Below are 17,500 nucleotides of genomic sequence, written 5' to 3'. Positions count from 1 at the left end.
TTTGTCATATCACCTAACATTTTGGATTCATCATCCACTTATCAGGGAGACCATGTACTGTTTGTCTCTTCGTTCTTGGCTTACCTCGCTCAACATGATTCCTTCTAGCTCCATCCATTTCCCTGCAAATGCCATTATTTTGTCGTTTCTAATGGCTGCATAATATTCCATTGTGTATAGATACCACAATTTTTGGATCCATTCATCTGTGGTGGGGCATCTAGGTTGTTTCCATATCCTAGCTATTGCGAACAGTGCTGCAATAAACATGGAGGTGCACGTGTCCTTGTATATTGGTTCCTGTTGTTCAGGGTAGATGCCTAGAAGTGGTATGACTGGGTCGTAAGGGAGGTCAATCTTTAGCTTTCTAAGGACCCTCCAGACTGCTTTCCAAAGTGGTTGTATGAGTGTACATTCCCACCAGCAGTGTAATAGCGTTCCTCGTTCTCCACATCCCCTCCAGCATTTGTCGTTGGCTGATTTGTGGATGTGGGACATTCTGACTGGGGTAAGGTGGTATCTCAGGGTTGTCTTTATTTGCATTTCCTTCACCACCAGGGATGATGAACATTTCCTCATGTGTTTCTTTGCCATTTTTATTTCTTCATTTGAGAAGTCCCTCTTTAGTTCCCTTGCCCATTTAGTAATTGGTGTGTTGGGTTTGGGAGGGATTAGTTTCTTGAGTTCCCTGTATATACAGGATGTTAACCCCTTGTCTGATATATTGCTGGTAAATATTTTTTCCCAATTAGTTGGTTGTCTTTCTAGCTTGGTTGCGATAGCTTTATCTGTGCAGAAGCTTTTTATTTTAAGGTAGTCCCATTTGTCGAGTCTCTCTCCAATTTGTTGTGACCCTGGGACTCTGTTCAGGAAGTTCCTTCCTGTGCCTATTAGTTCAAGTGTCTCTCCTACTCTGTCCTGCAGTAGTTTCAGAGATTCAGGTTTAATGTTAAGGTCTTTAATCCATTTTGAGTTGATGTTGGTGCATGGTGATAGGCTGGGGTCCACTTTTAGTTTTCTGCATGTGGCTGCCCAGTTTTCCCAGCACCAGCGGTTGAAGAGGCTGTGTTTCTTCCATTGTATGTCTTTGGCTCCTTTGTCGAATATCAGCTGGCTGTAGGCCTGTGGATTTATTTCTGGATCTTCTATTCTGTTCCATTGGTCTTCGGGTCTGTTTTTGTGCCAGTACCATGCTGTCTTTGTTATTATAGCTCTGTAGTAGAGTTTGAAGTTCGGCATGGATAGCCCTCCCATATTGTCTTTATCCCCTAGAATTGTTTTGGCTATTCTAGGTCTTTTGTTGTTCCATATGAATTTTTGGACTGTTTTCTGTATTTCAGTGATGTACGTCATTGGGATTGTAATAGGAATTGCGTTGAATTTGTATATTAGTTTTGGAAGTATTACCATCTTTACTATATTAAGTCGGCCTATCCAGGAGCATGGGAGGTCTTTCCATTTCCTAGTGTCTTCTGCAATTTCTTTCTTTAACTTTTTATAGTTCTCATTAAATAGTTCTTTTACATCTTTGGTTAGGTTAATTCCTAAATATTTTATTTTTCGGGAGGTTATTGTGAATGGGGTTGCTCCCTTTATTTCCCTCTCTTACTGTACATTATCAGTGTATAGGAAGGCAACTGATTTTTGTGGGTTTATTTTGTATCCTGCTATTTTGCCGAAGTGATTTATGATTTCTAAGAGTTTGGGGATGGAGTTTTTGGGATCGTGGAGGTATAGTATCATGTCGTCTGCAAAAAGGGATAGTTTAACTTCTTCTTTTCCTATGAGGATCCCTTTAATATCTTTTTCTTGCCTTATTGCCCTGGCTAAGGGTTCTAGGACTATATTGAAGAGGAGTGGAGACAGTGGGCATCCTTGCCTTGTTCCTGATTTTAGGAGAATTGGTTGTAGCTTTTCCCCATTAAGTATAATATTGGCTATTGGTCTGTCATAAATGGCTTTTATTGTTTTTAGAAATGTTCCTTCTATTCCTATTTTCTCCAGAGCTTTTAGCATGAATGAATGTTGAATTTTGTCAAAGGCCTTTTCTGCATCTGTAGCGATAATCATGTGATTCTTGACCTTGGCTCTGTTGATATGTTGGATTACATTTATTGACTTACGTATGTTAAACCATCCCTGTGTCTCTGGGATGAAGCCTACCTGGTCATAGTGAATTATTTTTTTTATGTGTTTCTGGATTCTGTTAGCTAGAATCTTGTTAAGGATCTTTGCATCTGTGTTCATCAAGGAGATTGGCCTGTAATTCTCCTTTTTGGTTGGGTCTTTGCCTGGTTTGGGGATGAGTGTGATATTGGCTTCGTAGAATGAGTTTGGGATAGCTCCTTCCTTCTCTGTTTCTCTGAAGAGCTTGAGGAGTATGGGTATTAGTTCTTGTTTAAAGGTCTTATAGAATTCTGCTGTGAATCCATCTGGTCCTGGGCTTTTTTTTGTTGGAAGACTTTTGATAGCTTCCTGTATCTCATTATAGGATATTGGCTTATTTAATTGGTTAACTTCTTCTTTGCTCAGTTTGGGCAACTTGTATTTCTCTAAAAATGCATCCATTTCTGCCCGATTTTCTTCCTTTAGAGAGTATAGCTTTTGAAAGTAGTCTGTTAGAATTGTTTGGATATCTTGGGTACGTGTGGTGATGTTTCCCGTGGCATCCCTAATCCTATTAATATGGGTTTCCTCTCTTCTTTTTTTAATTAATCTAGCCAATGGGCCATCAATTTTGTTTATTTTTTCAAAGAACCAGCTTTTTGTTTGGTTTATTTTGGTTATGGTTTTCTGATTTTCTAATTGGTTAATCTCTGCTTTTAATTTGGTTATCTGGCTTCTTCTAGTAGCTTTAGGTTCCATTTTTTCCTGTTTTTCTAGCTGTTTTAATTGCAACATGAGGTTATTTACTTGGTCTGTCTCCATTCTCTTGATGTGGACACTGAGGGCAATAAATTTGCCCCTCAGGACTGCTTTTGCTGTGTCCCACAAGTTTCTTTGTGAGGTGTTTTCATTTTCATTGAGTTGTAGGAAGTGCTTTATTTCTTCTCTGATCTCTTCTGTTATCCAGGCATTGTTAAGGAGTGTGCTGTTCAATTTCCATGTATTGGAGAAATTTCTGCGGTATGCTTTGTTATTGAGAGCTAGCTTGATTCCACTGTGGTCAGATAGGATACAGGGGATTATGTCGATCCCTTTGTATTTGCTTAAGTTCCTTGCATGAACTATGATATGGTCTATTTTGGAGAAAGTTCCGTGAGCTGCTGAGAAGAATGTGTACTGTGTTGTTTTAGGGTGAAATACTCGGTAGATGTCAGTTAATTCCGCTTGAAGTATGGCCTCTCTTAATTCGGTAGCTTCTTTGCCAATCCTCTGGTTGGTAGACCTGTCCTTTGGTGAGAGTGGTGTGTTAAAGTCTCCTAGTATTATCGTATTGGGATCTATTTTATTCTGTAAGTTTGAGAGCATTTGTTTGACATATCTGGGTGCACCAATATTTGGGGCATATAAGTTGATGATGGTTATATCCTCCTCTTGGATTGTTCCCTTTATTAATATGTAGTGTCCGTCCTTGTCTTTCTGTACTGATTTTAATGAAAAGTTTATTTTGTCAGATATCAGGATAGCTACACCTGCTTTCTTACTGGGGGCGTTTGATTGGTAGATCCTTTTCCACCCCTTCACTCTGAGTTTGTTTGTATGTTTGGCTGAGAGGTGGGTCTCCTGAAGGCAACAGATGGATGGGTCTTGTTTTCTGATCCAGTCCTCAGTTCGTTTTCTTTTAATTGGCGAATTCAGCCCATTTATATTAAGAGAAAGTATAGAGAGATGCATTGTTGTCCCTGCCATTCCGTTTTCCTAAGTTTTTCTTTTTTCCTTTCCTCCTGTGCTTGCTCAGTTAGACTTTGAGTAATGCCTGTTTGGGGCAGGCCCCAGTTCCTGGCTGCTTTCTTCAGGTTGTGTCCCCCCTCTTAGAATTCTTTGTAATGCTGGCTTAATGTTTATGAATTCATTTAGTTTTTCTTTGCTATTAAAAGTTTTCAGTTCTCCATCAAATGTGAATGCTAGCTTTGCCGGGTAGATCAGTCTGGGTTGGCAGTTATTGGCTCTCAGGGCTCGTATGGTGCTTTCCCAGGCTTTTCTTGCATTCATTGTTTGTGTGGAGAGATCTGCAGTAATTCTTATTTTTTTCCCATTGTAGTATAGCTCCTTCTTCATTTTTGCTGCATGCAGGATTGTTTCCTTATTATTCAGATCTATCATTTTTACTATAATGTGTCTAGAAGTGTTTCTCCTGGGGTCTTGCTTGTTGGGTGTTCGATAAGCTTTTGTGATGTAGTTAAGATGGTCGTTTTTGAGGTGGGGAAAATTTTCATTGATTATCTTGTTAAATAGGTGTTGCATTCCCTTGCTCTGGAATTCCTCACCTTCGTCCACTCCAATTATGCGAAGGTTAAATTTTTTAGCATTATCTGCTTGCTCTTGAATATCCCTTTGGTTTAATTTGAGTAATTTTTCCATATCTGTCACTTTTTGGTCCAGTTGGTGTATTCTGTCTTCTGTATCTGACACTCGACCTTCCATTTCATTCACTCTGTTGACAGTGGCTTCTATTGTGGTTTGCATGGAGGAAATGGATCCCTTTATGGATTCAATGTTGGTTCTCAGAGTACTGATCTCACCTCTCAATGAGGTATGCATTACCTCTAATTTGGCGTTTATCTCACTTCTTATTGAGGTTTGTGCAGCTTCTATTTTTGCATGCATCTCTTGTTTGATACCCTGTATCTCTTTGGATAGTTCATCCTTGTGCTCTTTCAATTTCTGATCAATTTCTCGCTTTATTTCTTGAGTCATTGCCTCCAGCAACCCTTGGAAGTAGCCTTTGTCTTCCATTCCTGCTTTGCTCCCACTGGGGCTCTCCCCTGTGTGGCTGCTGGCTTTTGAGGTGAGCTTGCTGTCCTGGGTGGTAGTAAACCTTGTGATTTTTCTCTGTGATTTTCGCATGGAGGTTCAGGAGACTGCTCTTCAATTTTGTTTTGGTGTGTCTGTCTTTGCTTGGTTGCTGATTCTGTATTGGTAGAGAGAGTCTGTGCCTGATCTGGGTTCTGTTGGGAGCCTATTTCCAGCTGCTATTCTGACTTACTTAGGATTCTCAGCTCTCTGCTGTAGATTGCTGACAGTTCCCGCCTTTGGAAGGGTTGAGCAGCCTAGACTGCTTGTGTTTGCTCCTACGGGTGCTCTTGTGAAGAACAGATGCTCTGGATGCACTCTCCCAAATGCTGGAGTCTGCTATGGGCTCCTGATGTGTTTTTGTTTATTTGTTTTGGGCTGGTTGTGGGCTTGAACTCTAGGTTTGGGTGCTGTCCCTCAGCTTTTCAGCTCAAGGCTGGCACCCTACCGTTTGAGCCACAGCACCACTTCTGACCCTTTTTGCTTTTGTGATGCTGAGGAATCAGATCCAGGGCCTCATACATCCAAGACTATCACTCTATTGCTGAGCCGCCTTAACAGTCTGAGCTCCTGCTTACTATCAGGTGCTGGCAGCCTGTGTTGCCCAATTCCCAGTCTAGGGTATATGGGTGGAGTTTTGGTGGGGTTTGGGCTTCTCTTGTCCTGGGCCTCCAGGTCTTTTGTTGTCACAGGCGTGCTTCCCAGGGGAGTGTTGTTTCCTGGTTTTCTCCCCTCTGTTGAGGCGTATGCTCAGCTTTTTACTTCAATTGGGAGGAGTTGGTTGTGTTGTTCAGGTGCCGGATCCCCGGGCTTGGTTCCGGCCCCAGCCTGGAGCGCGCTTGTTAGGCCTGTGCTGATGTGTATACCCCCTAGGTTATACAGCCTGGGGGACACAGTTCAAATTTCTTCTACTGTTGGTAGTCTTGACCCAGGGGCGCTGTTCCTGGCTTGGGCATTTAAGCTCCCTTCCAGGGGTGCTCTTGCTCTAGCCTGGCCAGCTGAGTGTGCTCCACGGGCTGGTGGAGCTCTCAAACAGTTCCCAGTTTTAGTGGGTCCTGTGGTCCGGGTGCTGGGGTAGGGAGTCTAGGTCAGGGTCTGGGGATTCCCTCCAGCTCTGGTCTCCCTTGAGGGATACACTTCCCCTGTGGGGTACTCACCCTGGAGCTGGTTGTTTCTGTGTGGTGTAGGTCGTCAGTTGTTGCAATCCGGGCTGGGTTGGGCGGTGGTGGCTCTGTGTGATTCTTTTCTAACTCTGCCTCTGTCGAAGCTGTTGGGTCAAGAGTGTCCACGCTCAGGCAGCTTCTTCTCGGTACCTCTGGGGCCCAAGTGACCCCGCCGGGTTGTTGCGATCGTGATCGGGCGGGCGGGTGGTCTGCAGACAGGACCCTTTGTCGCGCCGAGCCGCTTTGGCGGGATGGAACCTCTCTGCTCGGGTGGAGAGTGCTGGATCGTTGCGATCGCGATCCGGCGGGCCGGGTGGTCTGCCGCAGGTCCTTTTGTCACTCTGCTGATGCCGAGCGACTTTGGCGGGATGGAGCCTCTCTGCTAGGGTGGAGAGTGAGGGGTGGGGGTGGGATCCTCGTGGAGACTCCCGGCTGGTAGGTTTCTCTGTTCCTGGTGATCTGCTGTTCTGCAAACCAGTACCAGATGTTCTGAAAGTGGCCCCCTGTGTCTCTGCTGTTTCTCTGGGGCTCCCACAGCCCCCGCCGGGCCGGCTGGCCGGCGGCTTGGCGCGCTGCCGCGCGGCCAGTAAAGGTTGGGGGAGGGGTCTTCGCTTTTTTCTGTTTTGAAATTCTTTTCCTCTTTCTTTTTTGTTATTCTCCGCCTCTGGTTTTTCTCTGAGTGTTCGTCTTTTTGTTGTTGTCGGTCTCTTGGGGAGATTAAGCGTTGGAACTCGAACTCTCTTTTTGGTTGGAGAGAGCTGTGGCGTTTCCCTACTGCCCCGTCGCCATCTTGGTCCCCCCTTCCCCGTCTCAATCTTTCACCCACTGCAGCCGTGGGACCCTTTTTCATAATACGGACGTAAAGACATTTGTGGTACTGTATATAAATTACAACCGTAGGGGCTGGGAAGGTGGCTCAGTGGTAGAGTGCTTGCCTTGCATGCCTGAGGCCCTGGGTTCGATTCCTCAGCACCACATTAAGCAAAAAGAAAAAAGCCGGAAGTGGCGCTGTGGCTCAAGTGGTAGAGCGCTAGCCTTGAGCTGAAGAGCTGAGGGACAGCGCCCAGGCCCAGAGTTCAGGCCCCACGACCGGATCCCAAAAAAAAAAAAAAAAAAAAAATTACAACCGTAAATAAACTGGTACAGTTTGCTCGTAAGACATAATATCCAAACGAATTCCGTGTCCAGAAAATAACGAAAAAAAACACCCCCTGCGGGCCCCCCTCCCCCTCCGCTCGGCCCTCCCTTCAAGAACATTTCCTTGTTTGCTGTTGTTTCGTTTTGTTTCGTTGTAAATAAATAAAGCCGCAGAAGAGAGCCGGCGATACCTCATCGCTACTCTCGCGAGAGTCTCTCGGACTCTCGCGAGAGTCGCCAGCCCCCGCCATCAGCACCGAATCATTCCCTGTCACTCCACACGGTGTCCAGTAGGTGGCACCCCAAAACAAGGAAAAAGAACGTCAGGCCCAAGATCGATCAAGACACTTAGGAAGGTCTTGTGAGGAAGGAACACCTCCCCCTACACACACACACACACACACACACACACACACACACACACACACACACACACACACACACCAGCACATCCCCGCCCACACAGGTCATGAATGGCAAACCCCTATGGCACAGAGAGACAGACAGACAAAACACATGGGGTGTGGAGAGAGACCGGAAATCAAAAACAAAAACAAAAACAAAAAACATTTTCCTGGCTTGACCTATGAATGGGCCTGGGCTGGCATTCTGTCCTCTGGGCCCTACAGTCAATCCATGGCGGTCGCTCCTCTCTCCTCATCACTGTAATCCTATCTGATATTTGCCAGAGCCGAACGTGCAGTGGGGACACTTTGGTTCATCGATCTAAACTAGGGCCCGGGGCGGAGGGGGTGGTGGTGGTGGAGGGGAAGCCTAGGAAGTCTGTTGCTATAGTTGGTGGCGGCGGCGGTGGTGGTGGCGGCAGTGCAAAGTGTGTGTGGGGGGAGGGGGGGACGTAGATCACATGCTGCCATGCATGCCTGTGCCTGTGTGGTAGGAAACAGCAGCAAAGATCAAGGGGTGCAGGGTGTGTGTGTGCACGCCCCAGTCAGTCCTGGGGCTTGAACTCAGAGCCTGAGTGCTGTCCCTTGGCTCTTGTGCTCAAGACTGGCACTCTGGGGCTGGGAAGGTGGCTCAGTGGTAGAGCGCTTGCCTTGCATGCATGAGGCCCTGGATTCGATTCCTCAGCACCACATAAGCAGAAAAAAAGCCGGAAGTGGCATTGTGGCTCAAGTTGTAGAGTGCTAGCCTTAACCTGAAGAGATGAGGGACAGCGCCCAGGCCCAGAGTTCAGGCCCCACGACCGGACCACCCAGCCCCCGCGCCAAAAAAAAAAAAAGAGACTGGCAGTCTGCCATTTGAGCCAAAACTCCACTTCTGGCCTTTGGGTTGCTTAATTGAAGACATGAGGCTCACCAAAGTGCAATGCCTATATACCTCTGATCATATAACAAGAAGTCTTCCCCTTTCTTTGTGTTTGTTATCATCGATGTTATTTTGTTTTCTCTTCTCCCCCCCCATTGTTTCTTCCTTCATCTATTTCCGGGAGGGGCAAGAAATGGAGGGACCCAGGATGAAGAAGTGCAACAGTGGCACTCACTAGACACTATGTTGACAAACAACCTGTGGGTGGGGAACAAACAGAACTTGAGGGAGGGAAAACCTGTGAGAGAGCCAGGGAAGGGGTGACATTGTCCAAAAAAAAAAAGTACTCTTTTTTAGGGGGTGGGGGAAGATGGGAGGGCAGGAATGGAAACAAAGGAGGAGGCAACAATGCTTGATAAGAAATGTACTCATTTCCTTGCTCGTGTCATTGTAACCACTCTGTAAGTATTTTCACAATTAACACAACTCATTAGCCGGGCGCCGGTGGCTCACGCCTGTAATCCTAGCTACTCAGAAGGCTGAGAGCTGAGGATCACGGTTCAAAGCCAGCCCGGGCAGGATAGCCCCCAAGCCCAGAGTTCAAGCCCAACGACAAAAAAAAAAAAAAACTTATTAATTAAAAAAAAATGTACTCTTCCTACCTCACTTATGTAATGTAATCTTTCCTATCCTTTTTTTTTTTTTTTTTTTGTCAGTGGTGGGTCTTAAACTCTGGGCCTGGGCGCTGTCCCTAAACTCTTCAGCTCAAAGCGAGTGCTCTACCGCTTGAGCCACAACGCCACTTCCGATTTTCTAGTGCCTCATTGGAGATAAGAGTCTGGTGACTTTCCTGCCCTGCCTGGCTTTGAACCGTGATCCTCAGCTCTCAGCCTCCTGAGCAGCTAGGATTACAGACGCGAGCCACCGGTGTGGGCTGGCATACTGTAACCGTTCTGTATGTCACCATTTCCCTAACAATTTGTAAAAAATCAAAGGAGAGAGGGAGGGGGAGATAACAACCCCTCACGCCTGAGAAGTGAAACCCAACGGGCTTCTAACCGATCTGAGATTCTTTGAAGGTTTTTGCGATGTTAATCACAATCACAAACACAGACGGACAGTTTCTCCAGTCACTCCTTAAGAGGAACGGGGAACAGGGACAGGGAGAAGAGAGGCAGATCCTGGCCTGACCTAGGCGGGAAGATGGAGGGGAGACAAGACTCCTGAACTCCTTTTTCCCCTCACTCTCCTCCGTCCAGAGGGTGGGAGCTTAGGGGTCGGCCACGGGGACATCCCACGGTCACAGTCATGCCTCCCGGAGGGGCAGAGGGCAGAGCACAGGCAAGCATGCCAGCTTCCCCGCCCGCCCCTCCCATTCTGTCCCTGGCGGGCTTGGGCGGGAGGCATACTAGTGGCAGCGGGCGGGTGGAAGTAATCTGACAACTCCAGCTTGCAGGAAGTCAGTGGCTGCTGGTGGTAGGCAGGGAGGGTCCCAGCAGAAAAAGACCAGAGAGAGAGAGCGCGCGCGCGCAGACTTTTCCTGCCCAAGGGCAAAAGAGGCCACTTTTGTAAAGACGGGGAGGGGGAGGGGAGGCTGATTCACTCACCCCCACCCCACCCCGCGCGCTAATGAAGTTACAGGAGCTGAGGGCTGGCCGCCCCACCCCCCACCCCGCCGGGGTGTTTCCCAGAGGACGCAGGGCGGGTCGGGGGTGGGGGTGGGGTGGGCTGGTTTAAGCCTGGAGCCCCAGTCAACTCAGGAACTTCAGGCAACGTTCCTTTGTCTTGTAAATGTCGTCATGGCAACGACTTAAGCGCCCTGGCGGAGGGAGGAGGGTGGGGGGGGGAGGAGAAAGAAGAAGAAACAAACACGCCCACCCCAGCAGGCCTGCCTGAGTTGAGGCCTTGAATTTCAACCTCAGTAGGGCCACTAAACTAATAAAAATCGTTGTAAGAAACTGTTGACGGAGGGAGGACCCTCGGGATAGGATGATGAGGCTGTGTACCCGTGAGGCGAGGTGGCCGTGTGTTCCAGCTTCGTGCCAAGAGGTTGCCTTATCTCGGCCTATCTTCCTTCCCAGAATTGAACACAGAGGCAAGCAGGATAATTTCCAGGGGGAAATGAGGCCTGGGAAAGCACCACCAGGAATTCAGAGACAAGACAGCCGGACAGCTTCCTAATGAATGGCTCCACACATCCTATTTTCTTCACTTTTCAGTCCCTCATAAACGAACAGTTATTAGGAAAGAAAACTAATAGGTGGGGGTGGGTGGTGGAAGGGAAAAGAGCAGCTCCCTTCCTCTGAGCTTTTGCACAAACAATGAGTATACTGCGGGAACGGAGCCAAGAGTTTCCTCAAAGAAAGGAGGAAACTTACACCGGGGAGGGAAGTAAATTTTAAAAAGAAACAGAGCATGGGTCAAAGCACCCCCCCCTCCCCCCCATGCATGCATGGGAAACCAACAGAATCATCTCTTAAACCCTACTACAGGCTCAAGGTAGAGAGTTTACTTTGTTTCTTTTTCCTCTGTGTGTTTTCAAGGTTTCACTTTCATTTCTGGGCACATAACCATTGGGCCTTGCCTCGGTGGGTGTTTCTCCCCCTAAAAGTATCTATCCTGTCTTTTGGGTCTTACTGTGTGTGAGTGTGTGAGTGTGTGAGTGAGCGAGTGAGTGAGTGAGTGAGTGAGTGAGTGAGTGAGTGAGTGAGTGAGGCAGCCAGGCAGCCAGGCAGCCAGGCAGCCAGGCAGCCAGCCAAGCAGCCAGCCAAGCAGCCAGCCAGGCAGTCAGTCCAGAGATCTAATGTCTCCCCTATTTTAAACGTACCTTTTGCATATGTGAGAGAAAACACACGAAACTGGTTTTCTATAGGAACATATATGTGAATACATTCACCATGGAGTGAAAAGATAGAGTCGCTTCCAAATGATATGTACAGCAGAATACCAACACATCGAGATGACTTCTGCAAGAAGCCAAGGCCCACTTTTGAAATCCCATAATGAGGAAGCCTCAGTCAGTGGCCTGGTTTGAGTCCAGGCCTCCACTTAAAAACGACCTTTACTTTGTGTTTTTATTTTTCCCTGTTTTCTTTTCCTTTCTATGACCTCTCCCCCCAACGCCCCAACCCCTTCCCTCCATAGGTCTCTCTTTCTCCTTTTCTTTCTCTGTAGTTTGAGCCCGAGAGTTACTTAATTCTCGAACTTCTGGGTTTTCCTTAGATCTGGTAACCTGTTGGACATAAAAATTTGGGAAAGCCTCAAAACAGTCACCCCCACCCCACGAAAAATAATCATGCTTGTCGCCAAAAGCTGTTAAATGAGAAAACAGTGGTCAAGTGAAGCAAATGAAGGCTGTAATAGCAACCATGTTTCTAGACTACTGTACCAAGTTTTTTTTTTAAATATATATTTTTTAAATATATTTTTATTGTGAAAATACTGTACAGAGGGGTTACAATTACATGGGTAAGATAATGAGCACATTTCTTATAAGCATTGTAGCCTCCTGCTTTTTTTCCCCTTCCCATCCCTTCGTATCCTCCCCCCCCCCCCGCCGTCCCCCCACCAAAGTTGTAAAGTTCGTTTTTCGACATAACGACTTGTATATCTCATTGTTTCAATGGGTCCTCCTGTAACCCTGTTTTAACAATTTGTTTTTTCCCTTCCCCTCCACATATATCAACACCAGGATTTTTTTTTTATTAAGCAAAACAACTCAGTTATTCAGCTGTGAGTATGTCCATACAAACAAGATGCAGGAGCCTTCCATGCTGGACTGGCCAAAAAAGGGGGGAGAGCTAGGAAGGTGGCTTAGTGGTAGAGTGCTCGCTCCCCTTGCAAGCATGAGGCCCTGGGTTCGATTCCTCAGCACTATATAAACAGAAAAGGGGAGCAGTGGCACCCTGTGGCTCAAGTGGCAGAACAGTAGTGAGCCTTCAGATGAAGAGCAGAGAGACAGCACCCAGACCCAGAGTCCAAGCCTCACACCCGACGACAAAAAAACTGAAAATAATAAATATATATATGTTTGTATCACACTACATATAAGCATAGATAGATATATATGTATGTATGTGTATAAATATATGTGTATATGTATGTATATGCATGTGTGTGTCTGTGTGTGTGTGTCTGGAGAGAGAGAGAGAGAGAGAGAGAGAGAGAGAGAGAGAGAGAGAGAGAGAGAGAAAGCCAGAAGTGGTGATGTGGTTCAAATGATACAGTGCTAGACGTGAGCAAAAGAAGTTGAGTGTGATTCCTAGAAATGTTGTTTGATGATACTTTTTGTCCTATTCATGACAGATAAAACTTTCACTAACTTATGTTATGTGTTAGTATAATTACTTCATTTGATGAAATAGCTAATATATATTTTTTACCTTTCTGAGAATATAATTTTAATGAAATAAACTGTAAAATTATTCATATGTGAAAAAAAAGAAGAAGTTGAGTGACAGTGCTGAGGCCCTGACTTCAAGTCTCAGTATTGCCCACCCACCCAAAAAAATAAAGAAAAAGGAGAGAGAGGGGGGTGGGGAGAAGAAAGAGAGAAAGTAAAAAAAGGAAGGAAGGAAGGAAGGAAGGAAGGAAGGAAGGAAGGAAGGAAGGAAGGAAGGAAGGAAGGAAGGAAGGAAGGAAGGAAGGAATGGTCAATGACCTGTTTTTCTTACCTGTAGAGAAATGCCCCAAACATCTAGAAATTCAGGTTGGGGCAAAGATAAAACAGCTATCTGTACATAACTCAGCTGCCACATCTCCCCCCCCCCCCCCGCCTGTCTAACCCTGAAAACACCCATGAAGTCAAGGAGCTGTGTAGGTCTCTCTCCCTTCAAGAGCACCCACACTGTATTAGAGTATGTCCTTGTCTGTCTGTCTGTCTGTGTGTCTGTCTGTCTGTCTGTCTGTCTGTCTGTGCCTTTTTTGGGGGTCTGGTTGTCTCTGCTTGCCTGCTTGCTTACTTACTCCATAAAAACTCCACCAGAGTGACTCCTCCAGAAATTCTTATTCAATGATCGAAATCAAGGGTCCTAAGGGAAGAGTCCCTACATGGAAGGGTAAAAAGTCACTAACCCTCACCTGTGTTTGGTGACAAGAAGAACTCCATACCAAGAGTCTACCTTAATACATGAGGGCAGGGCAGGGAAGGAATAATTTATTCAGGTGATCTAGTCAGTCACAGTAATGGGTCTCTGGTTCCCCGTCCATGTCTCCCTCTGTGTGTGTGTGTGTGTGTGTGTGTGTGTGTGTGTGTGTCTCAGATCTAGTTGGACTTGTGGATCTCTCACTCGCTCTCCCTTCCATCTCTTACTCTGTGTGTCTTTCCACCGGTCTCTGGGTCTCTGTCTCTCTGTCTGTCTCTCCTGTGTCTCTGTCCTCTCCCCTCCCCCACCCCTTGCTTTTCTGTGTGGACTCAAGGAAGAACTGTGTTTCAGGCCCAGTGGTCTCTGCTTACTCAGCTTGCCAGCCTGGAACCCGCCAGAGGCAACTTCTTCCTTGGTGTCCCCGAAGGAAGGAGGGAGCAGGAACCGGTGCCCCAAAAGAGACTCTTATCTCCAATGAATCACCCGCCTGGCCACCCGCCCGCCCGTGACAACCCACACAGAATATGAAAGCCACACATGAGCTCAAGAACATGCAAAGACTCAGTTTAGAGGAGTCTCATGTTGAACATGGAGACTCGGTCTGTAAACAAGATGGATGCCACTCCCATCGCTGCTGCCATTTAGACCCGAGTTTTTAGGGAATCTGTCTACCACCCAGACACATTCCAGCCCACCACCTTGAGAATGTCTCAAGGATGGATGGCTAATTTTATTCAATCATCATCTGGTTTCCCGAAGGAGAAAATGCCTCTGCACCCCCCCTCCCCTGCAGTTCCCTTCCCAAGGCCCCAAGTCGGGGGCGGGGGGGGGGTGGAAAACAACAACCAAAAAGCATGTAAATAAGCCGGGCGCTGGTGACTCACGCCTGTAATCCTAGCTACTTAGGAGGCTGAGATCTGAGGATGGCGGTTCAAAGCCAGCCCGGGCAGGAGAGACCGTGAGACTCCGATCTCCAATAAACCACCAGAAAACTGGAAGTGGTGCTGTAGCTCAAGTGGTTGAGCGCTCGCCTTGAGCTGAAGAGCTGAGGGACAGCGCCCAGGCCCAGAGTTCAAGCCCCACGGCCAACAAAAAAAAAAAAAAAAAAAAAAAGCACGTATATAATAACTGAATATACGTATATTTATATGTGTGTATCACACTATGTATGAGTATATATATATATGTGTGTGTGTGTGTGTATATATATATGTATAAATAAATGAATATATGTGTGCTTATACATATATACGTATATGTATAAATAAATGAATATGTGTTTATATATGTATATACATATAAACACATATATATGTATACATATATACATACTCAAGCACACGCACGCACACACACACACATAGATATATATAGATATAGATATATATAGATGTATATCTATATCGATACATAGATAGATAGATAGATAGATAGATAGATAGATAGATAGATAGATAGATAGATAGATAGATACATAGATAGATAGATAGATAGATAGGTAGATAGATAGATAGATAGATAGATAGATAGATAGATAGATAGATAGGTAGATAGATAGATAGACAGACAGATAGACAGACAGACAGACAGACAGACAGACAGACAGACAGACAGACAGACAGACAGACAGACAGACAGACAGACAGATAGATAGATAGATAGATAGATAGATAGATAGATAGATAGATAGATAGATAGATAGATAGATAGATAGATAGATAGATAGATAGATAGATATCACGTACATAGACATAAGTAGCGCTGTGGCTCAAATGGTACAGTGCTAGACTTGAGCCGAAAATGCTGAGTGCCTGAGTGACAGTCCTCAGGCCCTGACTTCAAGACCCAGGATTGCCCACGCCTCCAAAAAATAGAGAAAAAGGAGAGAGAGAGAAGAGAGAGAGAGAGAGAGAGAGAGAGAGAGAGAGAGAGAGAGAGAGAGAGAGAGAGAGAGAGAGAGAGAGAGAGAGATGGTGGGAGAAGAAAGAAAGAAAGAAAGAAAGAAAGAAAGAAAGAAAGAAAGAAAGAAAGAAAGAAAGAAAGAAAGAAAGAAAGAAGGAAGGAAGGAAAGAAAGAAAGAAAGGAAGGAAGGAAGGAAGGAAGGAAGGAAGGGAGGAAGGGTCAATGACCCTGTTTCTCTTACCTATAAAGAAATGCCCCCAAACATCTAGAAATTCAGGTGGAGGCAAAGATAAAGCAACTAACTGTCTGTGCCTAACTCAGCTGCCACATTCCCTCCCCCCCCCCCGCTTTAACCTTGAAAACACCCATGAAGTCAAGGAGCTGCGTGGGTCTGTCTGTCTGTCTGTCTGTCTGTCTGTCTGTCTGTCTGTCTGTCTGCCTGCCTTTTTTTTTTTTTTTTGGTCTGGTTGTCTGGTTGCCTGGTTGCCTGCTTGCTTACTCCATAAAACTCCACCAGAGTGTCTCTTCCAAAAATTCTTATTCAATGATCGAAATCAAGGGTCCTAAGGGAAGAGTCCCTACATGGAAGGGTAAAAAGTCACTAACCCTCACCTGTGTTTGGTGACAAGAAGACCTCCATACCAATAGTCTACCTTAATACATGAGGTCAGGGCAGGGAAGGAATGATTTATTCAGGTGATCTAGTCAGTCACACTAATGGGTCTCTAGGGATCCCCCTCCATGTGTCCCTCTGTCTGTCTGTCTGGCGCGCTCGTGAGTGTGTGTCTGTGTGTGTCTGTGTGTGTCCGTCCGTCCGTCCGGCCCTCTGTTTGTTGATTCAGGGGAATCTAGTTGGACTTGTGGATCTCTCTCGTTCCCCCTCCATCTCTTTCCCTGTGTGTCTTTCTGTCGGTCTCTGTGTCTCTGTGTCTGTCTGTGTGTCTGTCTCTCTTTGTCTCTGCCTCTGTCTGTCTCTCCTCTCTGTCTCTCTGTCCTCTCCCCTCCGCGCCCCCCCCCCTTGCTTTTCGTTGTGGACTCTAGGAAGAACTTTATTTCAGTCCCAGCGGGGGCTCTGCTTACTCTGCTTGCCAGCCTGGAACCCACCCGCCAGCGGCAACTTCTTCCTTGGTGTCCCCGAAGGAAGGAGGGAGCAGGAACCGGTGTCCCAAAAGAGACTCTTATCTCCAATGAATGGCACACCCTGCTCTGCTCGCTGGGCCGCCCGCCCGCCTGCCGTGTCAACCCACACAGAACATGAAAGCCCACGTGAGCTCAAGAACATGGAAAGACTCAGTGTAGAGGCTTCTCATTTTGAACCCACTCGGTCTGTAAACAAGATGGATGCCGCCGCTGCCGCTGCTGCCATTTAGGCCCGAGTTTGTAGGGAAGCTCTCTACCACCCAGACACATTGAGACACACTGAGACATTGAGAATGTCTCAAGGAGGATGGCTGAAGGATGGATGGCTAATTTTACTCAATCTCTCTCTCTTCTTCTTCTTTTGCCAGCCCCTAGACTGGCAAAACAAGTGGGGGAGGGCTGGGAAGGTGAAGAGCACAGAGAGAGACAGCACCCAGCCCCAGAGTTCAAGCCTCACACCCGACACACACACACACACACACACACACACACACACACACACACACACACACACACACACACACACACACACACACACACACACACGAAAATAGCTGGGCGCTGGTGGCTCGCGCCTGTAATCCTAGCTACTCCGGAAGCTGAGATCTGAGGATCTCGGTTCAAAGCCAGCCTGGGCACCGAAGACCGTGAGACTCTTTTTTTTTTTTTTTTTTTTTTTTTTTTTTAGTTCTTTTTTTTTTTTTAATTTAATTTTATTTGTGAACATACTGTACAGAGGGGTTACAATTACGTGGACAGGATAATGCGTTGCATTGCAGCCTCCTCCTTTGCTTACCCTTCACATCCCTTCCCAGCCTCCCCAATCCTAATCCTTCTCCCCTTCTCCCCCCC

This window comes from Dipodomys merriami, unplaced genomic scaffold (assembly GCF_024711535.1).
Source record: "Dipodomys merriami isolate MVZ:Mamm:240054 unplaced genomic scaffold, mDipMer1.0.p SCAF_75, whole genome shotgun sequence".
Taxonomy (NCBI): Eukaryota; Metazoa; Chordata; class Mammalia; order Rodentia; family Heteromyidae; genus Dipodomys; species Dipodomys merriami.
This window is presented reverse-complemented; position numbering follows the sequence as displayed.